This window comes from Vicia villosa, linkage group LG2, assembly GCF_029867415.1.
Source record: "Vicia villosa cultivar HV-30 ecotype Madison, WI linkage group LG2, Vvil1.0, whole genome shotgun sequence".
NCBI lineage: Eukaryota > Viridiplantae > Streptophyta > Magnoliopsida > Fabales > Fabaceae > Vicia > Vicia villosa.
In genome coordinates, this window is record NC_081181.1 from 149,100,716 (window position 1) to 149,122,061 (window position 21,346).

The window sequence follows — 21,346 nt, forward strand, 5'->3', positions numbered from 1 at the left end:
GATCCAAATATCTCTAAAAAAGTGGTTATTTTTATAAATAATAAAAAGATGTTTCATTGCTACATATATTTTTATAAACGGAACCATTTGCTTTTTGGGTAATAAAGTATTAATATTTCCAATTTTTTTTTTTTTATAAACGGAAAAGTGTATGTGTGACAAAATGGGCGTACCAGACAAGAACTCGTTTATACGCACTAGTTTTTTTTATTAGTTTATGACATAAAAATAGGTAGTGCTTACCCTAGACTTATAGTCCTATATTACTAGTATAAAACAAAGACATGTTTGTCAATTACTAGAGATCCAAATTCATCATAGAAAAACAAAACACAGAGGTACAAAAGTGATAAAATTTGAGTTTCAGATGAAAATTGATTTCATTAAAACGAAACTTGATATATGCATACAACATTCCACGCAAACCATCAAAAGTTTCATCATGAGTTTACACCATTTCTTCCTCTCTTGTTCTTTCTGTACACTATCCATCAAACCACAGGGGTATTTTCTATAAGGAAGAATCAAACAGAAGATCTAATCCTAATGACATTTATTATTAATGTCAAAAATTTAGAAAATATGATGTATTGGTTATTGAATAATGGTTTGTATTTTTAGTTTTTTCTTTGTATTTTCAAACTAGTTTTGTTATGATTTTGGAGGATATTATTCTTCTTCTTCGTCCAACGGAAAGGTATGTTCATCTTCTTGGTAAAAATCACATGTTTTTTGTTTATGATTTGGATTTATGTTTTTTTAAAGATTGTTTATGAATGTTTATGGTTAGATTATATTATTGTTTAATAAACCGTATTGTTGGATTTTCTATTTATGTTTTCCATCTTTACCAACAAAATATTCTAATGTTATGTGTTGTGTTCAAAATGTTTTTATAAATGGTGGATTGACTTCCTATCCATTTTTTCCTATTTAAATATATTAATTTTCCTTTAAAAAACAATATTTTTAAAAACGGAAACAAGCTTACCATTAATCCAAATATTTTTATATATAATACCAAAATAAAAATATTATATAGATGGGTAAAAATATACTGTTAAATCAAATATTTATATATACGAAATAATTTATATCCTTCATATAATTTTGATGACATTTTAGAAAGAAATCTGGTACCACTCATTTCTTCCATAAGCCTTTGCTTTCAATGAACGATTGTTGTTCTCTTACCTCAATGTTACCTCTGGATTTTCACTAAAGTTGACGAAAGAAGAAGCTGAAGATCTTCGATAGAAGCATGGAGTTGTATCTATTAGACTCAAGAAAAAACTTTCATTACACAAAACTCACATTATAACTTTCTTAGAGTTGAAACAAGGGTGTAGTTTGTGGATTGATGATAATATCGGAAAAAGCATCATAATTGGACTCATAGACACTGGAATAATCCATCATTCAACGGAGAAGGAATGCCTCCACCACCTGCAAAATGTAAAGGCTATTGTCAATTCAATGGTAGAACAACCTAGAACAACAAACTCATTGGTGCAAGGAATTTAGTCCCATGTGCAACTCAAAAGCTTCCATTCGAGAGTACAATAGATGGAACATACACTACTACCAAAGCGGGAGGAAGGTTCTTAGAAAATGATAAGGGTGTAGCAGATGATATGGCACCTAATGCTCACATAGCAATTTACAAAGTGTGTGATATCGAAATTGTATGCCTTGGAAATGTTGTTTTAGATGCAATGGACAAAGCTATTGATGATGGTGTGGATGTTCTTTCACTTTTACTTGGCTTTGGTTCTCTTCCATTTTTCGAAGACCCAATTGCAGTGGGTGCTTTTGCTTCTATAGAAAAGGGAGATTTTGTTAGTTGCTCTACAGCAAACTCAGGGCCTAGATACAGTCTTTTATCAAATAAAGCTCATTGGGTCCTCACAGTAGGTGCAATTATGCATGATAGAAAAGTAGCTGCATCAGCAAAGCTAGTAAATGGTTGTGAAACATTGTTGCGAATTAAGTATTTTTCTCAATAATTATTTCCTCTTTTGTAATCATGTGCACAAAATAGGATTCAACCCTTTTTTTATCAGGTTCATTAAAGAACATTGATGTACGACGGAAATAGTGTTGTGGGATATGCATGGATATCTTGTCATTCTAAGTACTGTGCCAAGACGAGAAGTTCTAAACTCAGGTGCTGTTGGCATGATTTTTGCATACTCAGAAACTTTAAATTTCAACACTTTTGTGATTCCTCATGTTTTACCTGCTGATGAAGTGATTTATGCAGCTGGTTTAATGATCATAGATGACATAAAAAAACCTACAACCCAACAAAAAATTGTCATTCAAGGGAACAATAATCTGTGATTCAAATGCACCTTATGTTGTTTCATTTTCTACTAAAAGACAGAGCCGATAAAGTCTTGGAATTCTTAAACCTGACATCATTGGACTAGGTATCAACATTCTAGCAGTATAGGTTGTTTCATTAGACAATGGTACTAAACGCTTTAACATAATTTAAGGAACCTCGATGTCATTTCACTTGAAAAACTCTCTTCCCGATTGATCACATGCTACTATAAAATCTGCAATCATGACAACAGCTAAGAGATTAATCTTAACGGAATACCTATTTTGGATCAAAGGCGTCAGTGGCATGTTACATTTTAGAAACAAATACGGGTATCATACCAGTTGATCCAAATATTTTTATAAAAGTGGTTATTTTTATAAATATTAAAAAGATGTTTAATTGATACAAATATTTTTATAAACGGATCCATTTGTTTTTTGGGTAATAAAGTATTAATAGTTCTATTTTTTTTATAAATGGAAAAAGTGTACGTGTGACAAAATGGGCGTACCAGACCAGAACTCGTGCATACGCACTAGTTTGTTTTACTATTTTATGACATAAAAGTAGGCAGTACTTGCTCTGAACTTATAGTCCTATATTACTAGTATAACACAAAGACATGTTTGTCAATTACTATAGATTCAAATCCATCATAGAAAAAAAACACAGAGGTACAAAAGTGACAAACTTTGAATTTTAGGTGAAAATTGATTTCATTAAAACGGAACTTGATATATGCATACAACATTCCATGCAAACCATAAAAAGTTTCATAATGAGTTTACACCATTTCTTCCTCTCTTGTTATTTCTATAAAACATCCATCAAACCACAAGGGTATTTTCTATAAGGAAGAATCAAACAGAAGATTTCATCCTAATGACATTTATTATTAATGTAAAAAATATAGAAAAAATGATGTATTGGTTATTGAATAATGGTTTGTTGATTTAGTATTTTGCTTTGTATTTTCAGACTAGTTTTGTTATAATTTTGGAGGATATTATTCATCTTTGTCATCCAACGGAAAGGTATGTTCATCTTCTTGGTAAAAATCACATGTTTTTTTTTAATGATTTGGGTTTATGTTTTTTTAAAGTTTGTTTAAGAATGTTTATGGTTAGATCATATTATTGTTTAATAAACAGTATTGTTGGATTTTCTATTTATGTTTTCCATCTTTACCAACAAAATATTCTAATGTTATGTGTTGTGTTCAAAATGTTTTTATGAATGGTGGATTGACTTCCTATCCATTTTCTCCTATTTAAATATATTAATTTTCCTTTAAAAAATAATATTTTTAAAAACGGAAACAAGCTTACCATTGATCCAAATATTTTTATATATAATACCAAAATAAAAATATTATATATATATATATATATATATATATATATATATATATATATATATATATATATATATATATATATATATATATATATATATATATATATATATATGGGTAGAAATATACTGTTAAATCAAATATTTATATATACGAAATAATTTATATCCTTCATATCATTTTGATTACATTTTAGAAACAAATACGCATACCATGTTAGTTGATCCTAGTATATTTATAAAAGAGAATATGTGTATTGTTTATATTAATATTTTTATACATATTAAAAAAAATGTATTATTAATACCAATATTTTTATAAATGGAAAAGTGTATGTTTGAAAAATGTGCGTGCGCACAGGTTTTTTACTAGTTTACAATTTAAAAGTAGCTAGTACTTACTCTAGGATTATAGTCCTACGTTCCTGGTAAAAAACAAAGACAAGTTTGTCAATTACTAGGGATTTTAATCTCTCATAAAAAAACACAACACATAGGTGCAAAAGTGATAAACTTTGAGATTCAGAAGAAACCTGATTTCATTAAAACGGAACTTGATATATGCATACAACATTTCACACAAACCATCAAAAATTTCATCATGAAGTTTACGATGTTTCTTCTTCTCTTGTTTTTTCTATGCAGTATCTATCAAACTACAATGGTATTTTCTGCAAGGAAGAATCAAACAGATGATCTCAACCTAATGACATGCATTATTAATGTCAAAAATTTGGAAAATGTAACTTTAATTCAATCAAAAGAAATCTGGTACCACTCATTTCTTCTAGAAGCCTTTTCTTTCAATGAACGATTGTTGTTCTCTTACCTCAATGTTGCCTTTGGATTTGCACTAAAGTTGACGAAAGAAGAAGCTGAAGATCTTCGATAGAAGCATGGAGTTGTATCAATTAGACTCGAGAAAAAACTTTCATTACACAAAACTCACATTATAACTTTCTTAGGGTTGAAACAAGGGTGTGGTTTGTGGATTGATTATAATCTCGGAAAAGGCATCATAATTGGACTCATAGACACTGGAATAGACCCTTATCATCCATCATTCAACGGAGAAGGAATGCCTCCACTACCTGCAAAGTGTAAAGACTATTGTTAATTCAATGGTAGAACAACCTAGAACAACAAACTCATTGGTGCAAGGAATTTAGTCCCATGTGTAACCCAAAGTCTTCCATTCGAGAGTACAATAGATGGAACATACACTACTGCCAAAGCGGGAGGAAGGTTCTTAGAAAATGATAAGGGTGTAGCAGATGATTTGGCACCTAATGCTCACATAGCAATTTACAAAGTGTGTGATATCGAAATTGGATGCCGTGGAAGTGTTGTTTTAGATGCACTGGACAAAGCTATTGATGAGGGTTTGGATGCTCTTTCACTTTTACTTGGCTTTGGTTCTCTTCCATTTTTCGAAGACCTAATTGTAGTGGGTGCTTTTGCTGAGATTTTGTTAGTTGCTTCTACGAACCTTCCTACCACTCTGGCAGTAGTGTATGTTCCATGGATGGTACTCTCGAATGGAAGCTCTTGAGTTGCACCTGGGACTAAATTCCTTGCACCAATGAGTTTGTTATTGCAGGTTGTTCTTCCATTGAATTGACAATAACCTTTTCATTTGGCAGGCGGTGAAGGCATTCCTTCGCTGATGAATGATAGATGATAAGGGTTTATTCCAATGTCTATGAGTCCAATTATGATGCCTTTTTTGAGATTATCTGTCCACAAACCCCTCCCTTGTTTCAATCCCAAGAAAGTTAGAGTGTCAGTTTTGTGTAATGAAAGTTTTTTCTCGAGTCTTACTAACATAACTCCATGCTTCTGTCGAAGATATTCAGCTTCTTCTTGCCTCAACTTTACTGCAAATCCAGAGGCAACATTGAGGTAACAGAATGCCAATCGTTCATTTTAAGCAAAAGCTTCGGGAAGAAATGAGTGATACCAGAAATCGGTTTTCTCCTGAATCTCAAAGTTGATCACTTTTTCACCTATGTGTTGCGTTTTTCTATGAGAAATTTAAATCCTTAGTAATTGACAAACATGTCTTTGTTTTTTACCAGTATTGTAGGACTATAAGACTAGAGTAAGTACTACGTACTTTTAAATTATAAACTAGTAAAAAAACCTGCGCGTACGCGCATTTTGTCAAAGGTACATTTTTTCCATTTATAAAAATATTGGTATTAATAATACATTTTTTTAATGAGGAATTGCAAAATTGTTGAAATTTAAAGTTTCTGAGTTTGCAAGAATCATGCCAACACCAGCTGAGTTTAGAACTTCTCGTCCTGGCACAGTACTTGGAATGACAGGATATCATGCATGTCCCACGACACTATTTTCCCTTTTGAATCATCATTCTTTAATAAACCTTATAAACAAAAGGATTTCATCCTATTTTGTGCACATGCATACGCAAGGGGAAATAATTGTTGAGAAAAATACTACTGTTGAAACAATATTTCACCTTTAAATTCTTCGTTATTTACTAGCTTTGCTGATGCAGCTATTTTTCTGTCATGCGTGCTTGCACATACTGTGAGGACCCAAGGATTTTCATTTGAGAGAAGAGTGTATCTAGGCCCAGAATTTACAAATTATTGGTTTTTACCTAGATATACCTACGGAAACAAAATATCTAAGTTCTCTCCATGGATATACATACGGAACGTTCTATGACAGAAAATAGGTGGTCCATATTCATCTAGGTTTTCTATAAATTTGGAGTTTCTTATGTTGTCTTTCATACATACACAAAAATGTCTCAATATGATATCAACATCCGTTGGTATATCGCAAGTGTCTCTTACTCCGACGGTAGAACATCTGGGCGGACGTTTAAACTCAACGATTACACCTTGCTCGATGATATCATTGACGAAATCCGATATCGTCTAGCTTACGGAGACAAACAAAATATTCTGAAGCTCGAGTATCATTCACCTTTAGTTAACAACAGAGGGAACATCGTTTACAACAACTTTGAGCTCAAGAACCGAGAAGATGTTTTGGCGATGCGGAAAACATATTACGACTTCGAAGAGAAAATCCCGCTCGAGTTGGTAGCGACAGTGCAAAGAAAGGTCGAGAAAATATTAGAGATGTGCAAGCGTCCATCGGGCTATTGAAATATAATATTTAATTTGCTGCTAAAATCATCAATTTAATGCCGATTTTAATCTATAAATGTTGTTTTTATCATTACAATTGTTGTTTTTATCGTTGCAAATGTTGTTTTCTAGTTTTTAGTATCTGATTTATTCCGTAGATATACATACAAACATATCCCGTATATGCATCTACGAAACGTTTTCATACAAAGTAAAAAAAATGGTGCTTCTAAGAATACACCTCCGAAAATAGAGATACAATATTAGAAGTACACATGATGCCTAAGAACCCTAAGAGATGTAATAAGAGTTTCTTTATAATATAAATTAACTTTTCTCATAGGGATAAAGAGTATAGGTCTCTTTGATGTAAAAACTATTTTTTATTTTTTGATTGCCGTTATTTATATTTTTAAGGGTTTAATATATGATACCCCCTGCCAAACAAGCGAGATTTGATTTTTGCCCCCTTAAAAAAATTGTGATTCCCCCATTTCAAATGCGTCCCCCCTCATGCTGACTTGGCCATGGAATCTTCACACTTGGCATCTCAAGTGGCATTTTAATTTTTTTTAAAATCCACGTCATTTTTTTAATAATTTTTTTATATATTATTTTTTTTTTACCTTTTTTTAAAATTATTTCTATTAACATTTTTTAGAAATTATTTTTTTAAATTATCAAAATAATACTTTTGGGCCTAGGCCCATTTAAATTTCAATAGTTGCCCTCTTACTCCCACATTATTTTCAATTCATAAAGCTACATGTTTGATTGGTATATAAACACTACTTTTATTATTATTACAAACGATGTGGGACTAGAAAGGTATGCTTAAGACAATTGCTGGCTTTGCTTTTTATATTACACATTTCCTTATGCAACGCCATTCTTTATGTCTCCTACATATGTTTTCTTTATTATGCAACACCATTCTTTATCATCCAGGAAGCTAACAACAAAGTGAGAGTTGGAACCCACCAATTACACTTGACTGCATCACTCTTATACTTATATACTTGCTTCCTTCCACATTCTTTATCATACTTGTTTTTCCAAACCCTTATTTTAAACCACACACCAACAAGTGCCAATATGAATATGAACACCGTACTGAATGCATAAATACAATTTATTGAGATTAGTTAATGCTAAAATATCACAATATAAGAATACACCTCCGAAAATAGAGATACAATATTAGAAGTACACATGATGCCTAAGAACCCTAAGAGATGTAATACGAGTTTCTTTATAATATAAATTAACTTTTCTCATAGGGATAAAGAGTATAGGTCTCTTTGATGTAAAAACTATTTTTTATTTTTTGATTGTCGTTATTTATATTTTTATGGGTTTAATATATGATACCCCTTGACAAACAAGCGAGATTTGATTTTTTCCCCCTAAAAAAATTGTGATTCCCCCCTTGAGAAACCCAGATTCCAAATGCGTCCCCCCTCATGCTGACTTGGCCAAGTAAAAGTGAAAGAACATCCACACCATCATCAATAGCTATGTCCATTGCATCTAAAACAACACTTCCAAGGCATCCAATTTCGATATCACACACTTTGTAAATTGCTATGTGAGCATTAGGTGCCATATCATCTGCTCCACCCTTATCATTTTCTAAGAACCTTCTTCCCGCTTTGTCAGTAGTGTATGTTCCATCTATTGTACTCTCGAATGGAAGCTCTTGAGTTGCACATGGGACTAAATTCCTTGCACCAATGAGTTTGTTGTTCTAGGTTGTTCTACCATTGAATTGACAATAGCCTTTACATTTTGCAGGTGGTGGAGGCATTCCTTCTCCGTTGAATGATGATGATAAGGGTCTATTCCAGTGTCTATGAGTCCAATTATGATGCCTTTTCCGAGATTATCATCAATCCAAAAACCACACCCTTGTTTCAACCCTAAGAAAGTTATAATGAGAGTTTTGTGTAATGAAAGTTTTTTCTCGAGTCTGATTGATACAACTCCATGCTTCTATCAAAGATCTTCAGCTTCTTCTTTCGTCAACTTTAGTGCAAATCCAGAGGCAATATTGAGGTAAGAGAATAACAATCGTTCATTGAAAGCAAAGGCTTCTTGAAGAAATGAGTGGTACCGAAATTTATTTTGATTGAATTAAAGTTACATTTTCCAAATTTTGACATTAATAATGTATGTCATTAGGTTGAGAGCATCTGTTTGATTCTTCCTTGTAGAAAATACCATTGTGGTTTGGTAGATACTGCATAGAAAGAACAAGAGAAGAAGAAATGGCGTAAACTTCATGATGAAACTTTTGATGGTTTGTGTGAAATGTTGTATGCATATATCGAGTTCCATTTTAATGAAATCAGTTTTCTCCTAATCTCAATGTTTATCACTTTTGCACCTATGTGTTGTGTTTTTCTATGAGAGATTAAAATCCCTAGTAATTGACAAACATGTCTTTGTTTTTTTACCAGAAACGTAGGACTATAAGCTTAGAGTAATTACTAGCTACTTTTAAATTATAAACTAGTAAAAAATCTGTGCGTACGCACATTTTTCAAACATACACTTTTTCCATTTATAAAAATATTGGTATTAATAATATATATTTTTAATATTTAAAAAAATATTAATATAAACAATGCACATATTCTCTTTTATAAATATATTAGGATCAACTAGCTTGGTATGCATATTTGTTTCTAAAATGTCATCAAAATGATATGAAGGATGTAAATTATTTCGTATATATAAATATTTGATTTAACAGTATATTTTTACCCATATATATAATATTTTTATTTTGGTATTATATATAAAAATATTTGGATCAATGGTAAGCATGTTTCCGTTTTTAAAAATATTATTTTTTAAAGGAAAATTAATATATTTAAATAGGAAAAAATGGATAGGAAGTCAATCCACCATTTATAAAAACATTTTGAACACAACACATAACATTAGAATATTTTGTTGGTAAAGATGGAAAACATAAATAGAAAATCCAACTATACGGTTTATTAAACAATAATAAGATCTAACCATAAACATTCATAAACAAACTTTAAAAAAACATAAACCCAAATCATAAACAAAAAACGTGTGATTTTTACCATAAACAAAAAACATCTGATTTTTACCAAGAAGATGAACATACCTTTCCGTTGGATGAAGAAGATGAATAATATCCTCCAAAATTATAACAAAACTAGTCTGAAAATACAAAGCAAAATACTAAATCAACAAACCATCATTCAATGGCGAAGGAATGCCTCCACCACCTGCAAAATGGAAAGGTTATTGTCAATTCAATGGAAGAACAACCTACAACAACAAAATGGAAAGGTTATTGTCAATTCAATGGAAGAACAACCTACAACAACAGACTCATTGGTGCAAGAACAACCTACAATAATAGACACACTGGTGCAAGAAATTTAGTCCCAGATGCAATTCAAAAGCTTCCATTCGAGAGTACGATCCATCGAACATACATTACTGCCAAAGCGGGTGCAAGGTTCGTAGAAAATGCTAGTTTTTTTGGAAATGCTAAGGTGTAGCAGATGGTATGGCACCTAATGCTCACATAGCAATTTACAAAGTGTGTGGTATCCAAATTGGATGCACTGGAAGTGCTGTTTTAGCTGCAATGGACAAAGCTATTGATGATGTTGTAAATGTTCTTTAACTTTTAATTAGTTTTGGTTCTCTACCATTTTTTGAAGACCCAATTGCACTGGGTGCTTTTTCTTCTATTCAAAAGGGAGTTTTTGTTAGTTGCTCTACAACAAACATAGGGCCTAGAAATAGTCTTTTCTCAAATAAAGCTCCTTGGGTCCTCACAGTAGGTGCAAGTACGCATGATAGAAAAATAGCTGCATCAGCAAAGCCAGTAAATAGTGAAGAATTTGAAGGTAAAACATTGTTGCAACTTAATTATTTTTTCAACAATTATTTCCCCTTGTGTATGCATGTCCACAAAATAAGAACCGATCCTTTTGTTTATCAGGTTCATTAAAGAACATTGATGCAAGAGGGAAATAGTATTGTGGGATAATAATATATATCTTGTCATTCCAAGAACAATGCCAGGACGAGAAGTACTAAACTCATGTGGTGTTGGCATGATTCTTGCAAACTCTGAAACTTTAAATTTCAAAACTTTTGTGATTCCTTATGTTTTACATGCTGATGAAGTGACTGATGCAGCTAGTTTAATGATAAAAGATGACATAAAAAAAACCTTACAACCCAATAAAACATTGTCATTCAAGGGAAAAATAATCAGTTATTCAAATTCACCTTATGTTGTTTCATTTTCTTCTAAAGGACAGAGCCGATAATGTCTTGGAATTCTTAAACCAGACATCATTGGACCAAGTATCAACATTATAGCAGCATAGCCTGTTTCATTAGACAATGGTACCAAACGCTTTAACATAATTTAAGGAACCTCAATGTCATTTCAGTTGAAAATCTCTCATCCCGATTGGTCAACTGCTACTATAAAATCAACAATCATGACAACAACTAATAGATTAATCTTAACGTAATACCTATTTTGGATCAAATGCATCAATGGCATGTTACATTTTAGAAACAAATACGCCTATCATACCAGTTGATCCAAATATCTTTATAAAAGTGGTTATTTTTATAAATATTAAAAAGATGTTTAATTGATACAGATATTTTTATAAATGGAACCATTTACTTTTTGGGTAATAAAGTATTAATATTTCCAAAAAAAATATTTTTTATAAACGGAAAAAGTGTATGTGTGACAAAATGGACGTACCAGACCAGAACTCGTGCATACACACTAGTTTTTTTATTAGTTTATGACATAAAAGTAGGTGGTACTTACTCTAGACTTATAGTCCTATATTACTAGTACAAAACAAAGACATGTTTGTCAATTACTAGAGATTTAAATTCATCATAGAAAAACAAAACACAGAGGTACAAAAGTGATAAAATTTGAGTCTCAGATGAAAATTGATTTCATTAAAACGAAACTTGATATATGCATACAACATTCCACGCAAACCCAAAAGTTTCATCATGAGTTTACACCATTTCTTCCTCTCTTGTTCTTTCTATACACTATCCATCAAATCACAGGGGTATTTTCTATAAGGAAGAATGAAACAGAAGATCTCATCCTAATGACATTTATTATTAATGTCAAAAATTTAGAAAATATGATGTATTGGTTATTGAATAATGGTTTGTTGATTTAGTATTTTGCTTTGTATTTTCAAACTAGTTTTGTTTTAATTTTGGAGGATATTATTCATCTTCTTCGTCCAATGGAAAGGTATGTTCATCTTCTTGGTAAAAATCACATGTTTTTTGTTTATGATTTGGGTTTATGTTTTTTAAAGTTTTTTTATGAATGTTTATGCTCAGATCACATTATTGTTTAATAAACCGTATTGTTGGATTTGCTATTTATGTTTTCCATCTTTACCAACAAAATATTCTAATGTTATGTGTTGTATTCAAAATGTTTTTATAAATGGTGGATTGACTTCCTATCCATTTTTTCCTATTTAAATATATTAATTTTCCTTTAAAAAATAATATTTTTAAAAACGGAAACATGCTTACCATTGATCCAAATATTTTTATATATAATACCAAAATAAAAATATTATATATCGGTAAAAATATACTGTTAAATCAAATATTTATATATACGAAATAATTTACATCCTTCATATCATTTTGATGACATTTTAGAAACAAATATGCATACCAAGCTAGTTGATCCAAATATATTTATAAAAGAGAATATATGTATTGTTTATATTAATATTTTTATAAATATTAAAAAAATATATTATTAATACCAATATTTTTATAAATGGAAAAAGTGTATGTTTGAAAAATGTGCGTACGCACAGACTTTTTACTAGTTTATAATTTAAAAGTAGCTAGTACTTACTCTAAGCTTATAGTCCTACGTTTCTGGTAAAAAACAAAGACATGTTTGTCAATTACTAGGGATTTTAATCTCTCATAGAAAAACACAACACATAGGTGCAAAAGTGATAAACTTTGAGATTAGGAGAAAACTGATTTCATTAAAACGGAACTTGATATATGCATACAACATTTCACACAAACCATCAAAAGTTTCATCATGAAGTTTACGCCATTTCTTCTTCTCTTGTTCTTTCTATGCAGTATCTACCAAACCACAATGGTATTTTCTACAAGGAAGAATCAAACAGATGCTCTCAACCTAATGACATACATTATTAATGTCAAAATTTGGAAAATGTAACTTTAATTCAATCAAAATAAATTCGGTACCACTCATTTCTTCAAGAAGCCTTTGCTTTCAATGAACGATTGTTATTCTCTTACCTCAATATTGCCTCTGGATTTGCAGTAAAGTTGACTAAAGAACAAGCTGAAGATCTTTGATAGAAGCATGGAGTTGTATCAATCAGACTCGAGAAAAAACTTTCATTACACAAAACTCACATTATAACTTTCTTAGGGTTGAAACAAGGGTGTGGTTTGTGGATTGATGATAATCTCGGAAAAGGCATCATGGACTCATAGACACTGTAATAGACCCTTATCATCATCACTCAACGGAGAAGGAATGCCTCCACCACCTGCAAAATGTAAAGGCTATTGTCAATTCAATGGTAGAACAACCTAGAACAACAAACTCATTGGTGCAAGGAATTTAGTCCCATGTGCAACTCAAGAGCTTCCATTCGAGAGTACAATAGATGGAACATACACTACTGACAAAGCGGGAAGAAGGTTCTTAGATAATGATAAGGGTGGAGCAGATGGTATGGCACCTAATGCTCATATAGCAATTTACAAAGTGTGTGATATTGAAATTGGATGCCTTGGAAGTGTTATTTTAGATGCAATGGACATAGCTATTGATGATGGTGTGGATGTTCTTTCACTTTTACTTGGCCAAGTCAGCATGAGGGGGGACGCATTTGGAATCTGGGTTTCTCAAGGGGGAATCACAATTTTTTTAAGGGGGAAAAATCAAATCTCGCTTGTTTGTCAGGGGTATCATATACTAAACCCATAAAAATATAAATAACGGCAATCATAAAATAAAAAATAAATTTTACATCAAAGAGACCTATACTCTTTATCCTTATGTGAAAAGTTAACTTATATTATAAAGAAACTCTTATTACATCTCTTAGGGTTCTTAGGCATCATGTGTACTTCTAATATTGTATCTCTATTTTCGGAGGTGTATTCTTATATTGTGATATTTTAGCATTAACTAATCTCAATAAATTGTATTTATGCATTCAGTACGGTGTTCATATTCATATTGGCACTTGTTGGTGTGTGGTTTAAAATAAGGGTTTGGAAAAACAAGTATGATAAAGAATGTGGAAGGAAGCAAGTATATAAGTATAAGAATGATACAGTCAAGTGTAATTGGTGGGTTCCAACTCTCACTGTGTTGTTAGCTTCCTGAATGATAAAGAATGGTGTTGCATAAGAAAGAAAACATATGTAGGAGACATAAAGAATGTTGCTGCATAAGGAAATGTGTAATATAAAAAGCAAAGCCAACAATTGTCTTAAGCATACCTTTCTAGTCCCACATCGTTTATATACCAATCAAACATGTAGCTTTATAAATTGAAAATAATGTGAGAGTAAGTGGGCAACTATTGAAATTTAAATGGGCCTAGGCCCAAAACTATTATTTTGATAATTCAAAAAAATAATTTTAGCAGCAAATTAAATATTACATTTCAATAGCCCGATGGACGCTTGCACATCTATAATATTTTCTCGGCCTTTCTTTGCACTGTCGCTACGAACTCGAGCGGGATTTTCTCTTCGAAGTCGTAATATGTTTTCCGAATCGCCAAAACATCTTCTCGGTACTTGAGGTCAAAGATGTTGTAAACGATGTTCCCTCTGTTCTTAACTAAAGGTGAATGATACTCGACCTTCAGAATATTTTGTTTGTCTCCGTAAGATAAACGATATCGGATTTTGTCAATGATATCATCGAGCAAGATGTAATCGTTGAGTTTGAACGTTCGCCCAGATGTTCTGCCGTCGGAGTAAGAGACACTTGTGATATACCAACGAATGTTGATATCATATTGAGACATTTTTGTGTTTGTATGAAAGACAACATAAGAAACTCCAAATTTATAGAAAACCTTGATGAATATGGACCACCTATTTTCTGTCAAAGAACGTTCCGTATGTATATCCATGGAAAGAACTTAGATATTTTGTTTCCGTAGGTATATCTAGGTAAAAACCATAATTTGCAAATTCTGGGCCTAGATACACTCTTCTCTCAAATGAAGCTCCTTGGGTCCTCACAGTATGTGCAAGCACGCATGACAGAAAAATAGCTGCATTAGCAAAGCTAGTAAATAACTAAGAATTTAAAGGTGAAATATTGTTTCAACAGTAGTATTTTTCTCAACAATTATTTCCCCTTGCGTATGCATGTGCACAAAATAGGATGCAATCCTTTTGTTTATCAGGTTCATTAAAGAACAATGATTCAAAAGGGAAAATAGTGTCATGGGACATGCATGATATCCTATCATTCCAAGTACTGTGCCAGGACGAGAAGTTCTAAACTCAGCTGGTGTTGGCATGATTCTTGCAAACTCATAAACTTTAAATTTCAACACTTTTGCGATTCCTCATTAAAAAAATGTATTATTAATACCAATATTTTTATAAATGGAAAAAATGTACCTTTGACAAAATGTGCGTACGCGCAGGTTTTTGTACTAGTTTATAATTTAAAAGTACGTAGTACTTACTCTAGCCTTATAGTCCTACAATACTGGTAAAAAACAAAGACATGTTTGTCAATTACTAGGGATTTAAATTTCTCATAGAAAAATGCAACACATAGGTGAAAAAGTGATCAACTTTGAGATTCAGGAGAAAACTGATTTCCGGTATCACTCATTTCTTCCAGAAGCTTTTGCTTAAAATGAACGATTAACATTCTTTTACCTCAATGTTGCATCTGGATTTGCAGTAAAGTTGACGCAAGAAGAAGCTGAAGATCTTCGACAGAAGCATGGAGTTATGCCAGTAAGACTCAAGAAAAAAATTTCATTACACAAAATTGACACTCTAACTTTCTTGGGATTGAAACAAGGGAGGGGTTTGTGGACTGATGATAATCTCGAAAAAGGCATCATAATTGGACTCATAGACATTGGAAGAAACCCTTATCATCTATCATTCAACAGCGAAGGAATGCTTTCACCGCCTGCCTAATGAAAATGTTATTGTCAATTCAATGGAAGAACAACCTGCAATAACAAACTCATTGGTGCAAGGAATTTAGTCCCAGGTGCAACCCAAGAGCTTCCATTCGAGAGTACCATCCATGGAACATACACTACTGCCAGAGCGGTAGGAAGGTTCGTAGAAAATGCTAGTCTTTTTGGAAATGCTAAGGGTGTAGCAGATGGTACGGAACCTAATGCTCACATAGCAATTTACAAAGTGTTTGATATCGAAATTGGATGCCCTGGAAGTGTTGTTTTAGTTGCAATAAACAAAGCTATTGATGATGGTGTGGATGTTCTTTCACTTTTACTTGGCTTTGGTTCTCTTCCATTTTCTGAAGACCCAATTACAGTGGGTGCTTTTGCTGCTATTCAAAAGGGAGTTTTTGTTAGTTGCTATACAACAAACTTAAGGCCTAGATACATTCTTCTCTCAAATGAAGCACCTTGGGTCCTCACATTAGGTGCAATAACGAATTACAGAAAAAATTACTGTATCAGCAAAGCTAGTAAATGGTGAAGAATTTGAAGGTGAAACATTGTTGCAACTTAAGTATTTGTCTCAACAATTATTTCCCTTTGCGTATGCACGTGCACAAAATAAGATTCGATCCTTTTGTTTATCGGGTTCATTAAAGAACATTGATGCACGAGGGAAATAATGTTGTGGGATAAGAATGGATTTCTTGTCATTCCAAGAGCTATGCCAGGACGAGAAGTACTAAACTCAGGTGGTGTTGGCATAATTCTTGCAAACTCATAAACTTTAAATTTCAACACTTTTGTGATTCCGCATGTTTTATCTGTTGATTAAGTGACTTATGCAGCTGGCTTAATGATCAAAGATGACATAAAAAAACCCACAACCCAACAAAACATTGTCATTCAAGGGAACAATAATCGGTGATTCAAATGCACCTTATGTTTTTTCATTTTCTACTAGAGGACAGAGCCGAGAAAGTCTTAGAATTCTTAATCCTGACACCATTGGACCAGGTATCAACATTCTAGAAGCATGGCCTGTTTCATTAGACAATGGTACAAAATGATTTAACATAATTTAAGGAACCTCAATGTCATGTTAGTTGAAAAACTCTCATCCCGATTGGTCACCTGCTACTATAAAATCAGCAATCATGAAAACATCTAATAGATTAATCTTAACAGAATACCTATTTTGGATCAAAGGCATCAGTGGCATGTTACATTTTAGAAACAAATACGCATACCATACCAGTTGATCCAAATATTTTTGTAAAAGTGAATATTTTCATAAATATCAAAAAGATGTTTAATAGATACAAATATTTTTTTAAACATAAAAATTTGTTTTTTGGGTAATAAAGTATTGATATTTCCAAAAAAAATTATTTTTAAAACTGGAAAAAGTGTAATTGTGACAAAATGGGCGTACCAGACGAGAACTCGTGCATAGGCACTAGTTTTTTACTAGTTTATGACAAAAGTGGGTAGTACTTATAGTCCTATATTACTGGTATAAAACAAAGACATGTTTTTCAATTACTAGAAATAGAAATCCATCAGGTGAAAATTGATTTCATTAAAACAGAACTTGATATATGCAAACAACATTCCACGCAAACCATCAAAAGTTTCTTTATGAGTTTACTCCATTTCTTCATCTCTTATTCTTTCTATGCATTATCCATCAAATCACAGAGGTATTTTCTATAAGGAAGAATCCAACAAAAGATCTTATCCTAATGAAATATATTATTAATGTCAAAAAGTTAGAAAATATGATGTATTGGTTATTGAATAATGATTTGTTGATTTAGTATTTTGCTTTGTATTTTCATACTAGTTTTTTATGATTTTGGAGGATATTGTTCATCTTCTTCATCCAACTGAAAGGTATGTTCATCTTCTTGATAAAAATCACATGTTTTTAGTTTATGATTTGGGACTATGTTTTTTTAAAGTTTGTTTATGAATGTTTATGGTAACATCATATTATTGTTTAATAAACCATATTGTTGGATTTTATGTTTATGTTTTCCATCTTTATCAACAAAATATTCTAATGTTATGTGTTGTGTTCAAAATGTTTTTTTAAATGATGTATTGACTTCCTGTCCATTTTTTCCTATTTAAATATATTAATTTTCCTTTAAACCATAATATTTTTAGAAACGGAAACAAACTTACCATTGATCCAAATATTTTTATATATAATACCAAAACAAAAATATTTTTAATATATGGGTAAAAATATACTATTGAATCAAATATTTTTATATACGAAATAAATGATATCCTTCATATCATTTTGATTACATTTTAGAAACAAATACGTATACCATGCTAGTTGAGCCAAATATATACATAAAAGAGAATATGTGTATTGTCTATATAAATATTTTTATAAATATTAAAAAAAATATTATTAATACAAATACTTTAATAAACGGAAAATGTGTATGTTTGAAAAATGTGCTTACGCACAGGTTTTTTTGCTAGTTTATAGTTTAAAAGTAGGTAGTACTTACTCTAGCCTCATAGTCCTACATTTCTGGTAAAAAACAAAGACATGTTTGTCAATTACTAGGGACTTTAATCTCTCATAGAAAAACACAACACATAGGTGCAAAAGTGATAAACTTTGAGATTCAGGAGAAAACTGATTTCATTGAAACGAAACTTGATATATGCATACAACATTTCACACAAACCATCAAAAGTTTCATCATGAAGTTTATGCCGTTTATTCTTCTCTTGTTCTTTCTATGCAGTATCCATCAAACCATAATGGTATTTTCTGCAAGAAAGAATCAAACAGATGATCTCAACCTAATGACATACATTATTAATTTCAAAAAGTTGGAAAATGAAACTTTAATTCAATCAAAAGAAATCAGGTACTACTCATTTCTTCCCGAAACTTTTGCTTTCATGGAACGATTGGTGTTCTATTACTTCAATGTTGCCTTTGGATTTGCAGTAAAGTTGACGAAATAAGAAGCTGGAGATCTTTGATAGAAGCATGGAGTTATATCAATCAGACTCGAGAAAAAACTTTCATTAAACAAAACTCACACTATAACTTTCTTGGGGTTGAAACAAGGACGAGGTTTGTGGATTGATGATAATCTCAAAAAGGAATCATAATTGGACTCAAAGACATTGGAATAAACCCTTATCATCTATCATTCAACGGAGAAGGAATGCCTCCACCACATGCAAAATGGAAAGACTATTGTCAATTCAATGGAAGAACAACCTGGAAAAACAAACTCATTGGTGCAAGGAATTTAGTCCCATGTGCAACTCAAGAGATTCCATTCGACTGTACGATTCATGGAACGTACACTACTACCAAAGCAGGTGGAAGGTTCATAGAAAATGCAAGTCTTTATGGAAATGCTAAGGTGTAGCAGATGGTATGGCACCTAATGCTCACATAGCAATTAGTAAAGTGTGTGATATCCAAATTGGATGCCCTAGAAGTGTTGTTTAGCTGCAATGGACAAAGCTATTGATGATGGTGTGGATGTTCTTTAACTTTTAATTGGTTTTGGTTCTCTACTATTTTTTGATGACCCAATTGCAATTGGTGCTTTTGCTGCTATTCAAAAGGGAGTTTTTGTTAGTTGCTCTACAGCAAACATAGGGCCTAGATACAGTATTTTCTCAAATAAAGCTCCTTGGTTCCTCGCAGTAGGTTCAAGCAAGCATGATAGAAAAATATATGCATCAACAAAGCTAGTAAATGGTGAAGAATTTGAAGGTGAAACATTGTGTATTTGTCTCAACAATTATTTCCCCTTGTGTATGCATGTGCACAAAATAGTGATCATTCCTTTCGTTTATCAGGTTCATTAAAGAGCATTGATGTACGAGGTGTCATACCCCAAAATTTACCCGACACGATCCGCATATTTTAATTTACTAAGGGTGTTAAAATTAAGAGCCATGGGGTTTAACATATCTATTGTTAAATCTGCTCTCTTATAAAACCCTTTTTAATTAAATAGAGATGTGTAATTAACAGGTATTTGGGCCCAAAAATGTTAGCCCATATATCCCATCCTAAGGGTTCTTTTATCTATCTTTTTGATATTCTAGTATAATTTAGTTTTCATTATTTATTTATTTTTTATTATCATTTATATATTTATTTTACTAACTAATATTATTATTAGCTATTATTGAATTATTATTATTAGTATTAGTAAGATTATTATTAGCCTATTTATTCTATTAAGTTAATTAGGAGGTTAATATATTATTAGAATTATTATGAATTACTATTATCAATTTACTAATTAAAATATTTATTAAATTAATTAATTAGACAATAGGCCCATTAGGGTGTAGAAAACCCTAGGTTGTGCATTATAAAAGGAGGCCAATTTTTAGGAACAGAAAAAAAGACATTCACTTTGAGTCTGTTTTACAGATAAATGAAAGAAGAAGAGCAAGAACCGGAAATCAACACCCAGCGTTACCGGTCTCGATCTCTCTCTTTAATCTGTTACAGGTACTTTTCATATTTTTTTTCTCTGATGTTATCTTGTTAATACTTTGTGGAGTAGCCGCCTATTTATCGTTTCAATTTTAAGAGCTACTGTGTGGTTTTTATACCTATTTTATTAGCTAAGTCATAGCCTGTTTCACACCTCTATATAGAGGCCACATGATAGTTTTAATTTTCTATATCAGGTTTATTATTAATTCGTTCTGGTAAAAGTGTATATGTGTATGTAAACAATATTTTGACAGAGTATTTTCGATTCGGCCATATAATTAATATGCTGTATTTCAATTAGGAACTTGACTAACCTATATATTTCAAAGACATCACGTTACCATAAGTTACATGGGCTAGTTTTTTTGTTGAATTTATTACTAAAAAAATGGGGTTAACATTATGCCAAAGTGTTAAAAAAAATAATAGTGTTAATTTTATTCTATTTAAAAATTACAAAGAATATATTACAAAGAAACCCTAGAGATAGGTTTATCAATGCATTAGGGTTTGCCCAATCCCACTAGCCCCTTGGCCAAAGTTTTAGGATTTAATTTATTATTCGTTCCGACTAAATCTATTGGTCGCAATGGTTAATAATCAATTAATTAATTAATTAAATCCAAAATACATTTATTTTGCTAAATGGTTTTAACCAAATCTATTGGTTACGATGATTAGCATACTCAATTCGTTATCATGTAATAATCAAATCTATTGATTATGAGAGGTAATGATAAAATCAATAATTTTAATTATATAAAACTAA

At 31.5% G+C, this 21,346-nt stretch overlaps 1 pseudogene; it reads right to left on the bottom strand.

Moving 5' to 3' along the window:
• LOC131650298 (subtilisin-like protease) overlaps nt 1-21,346 on the bottom strand; it is a 65,635-nt pseudogene that overhangs the window by 25,033 nt on the left and 19,256 nt on the right.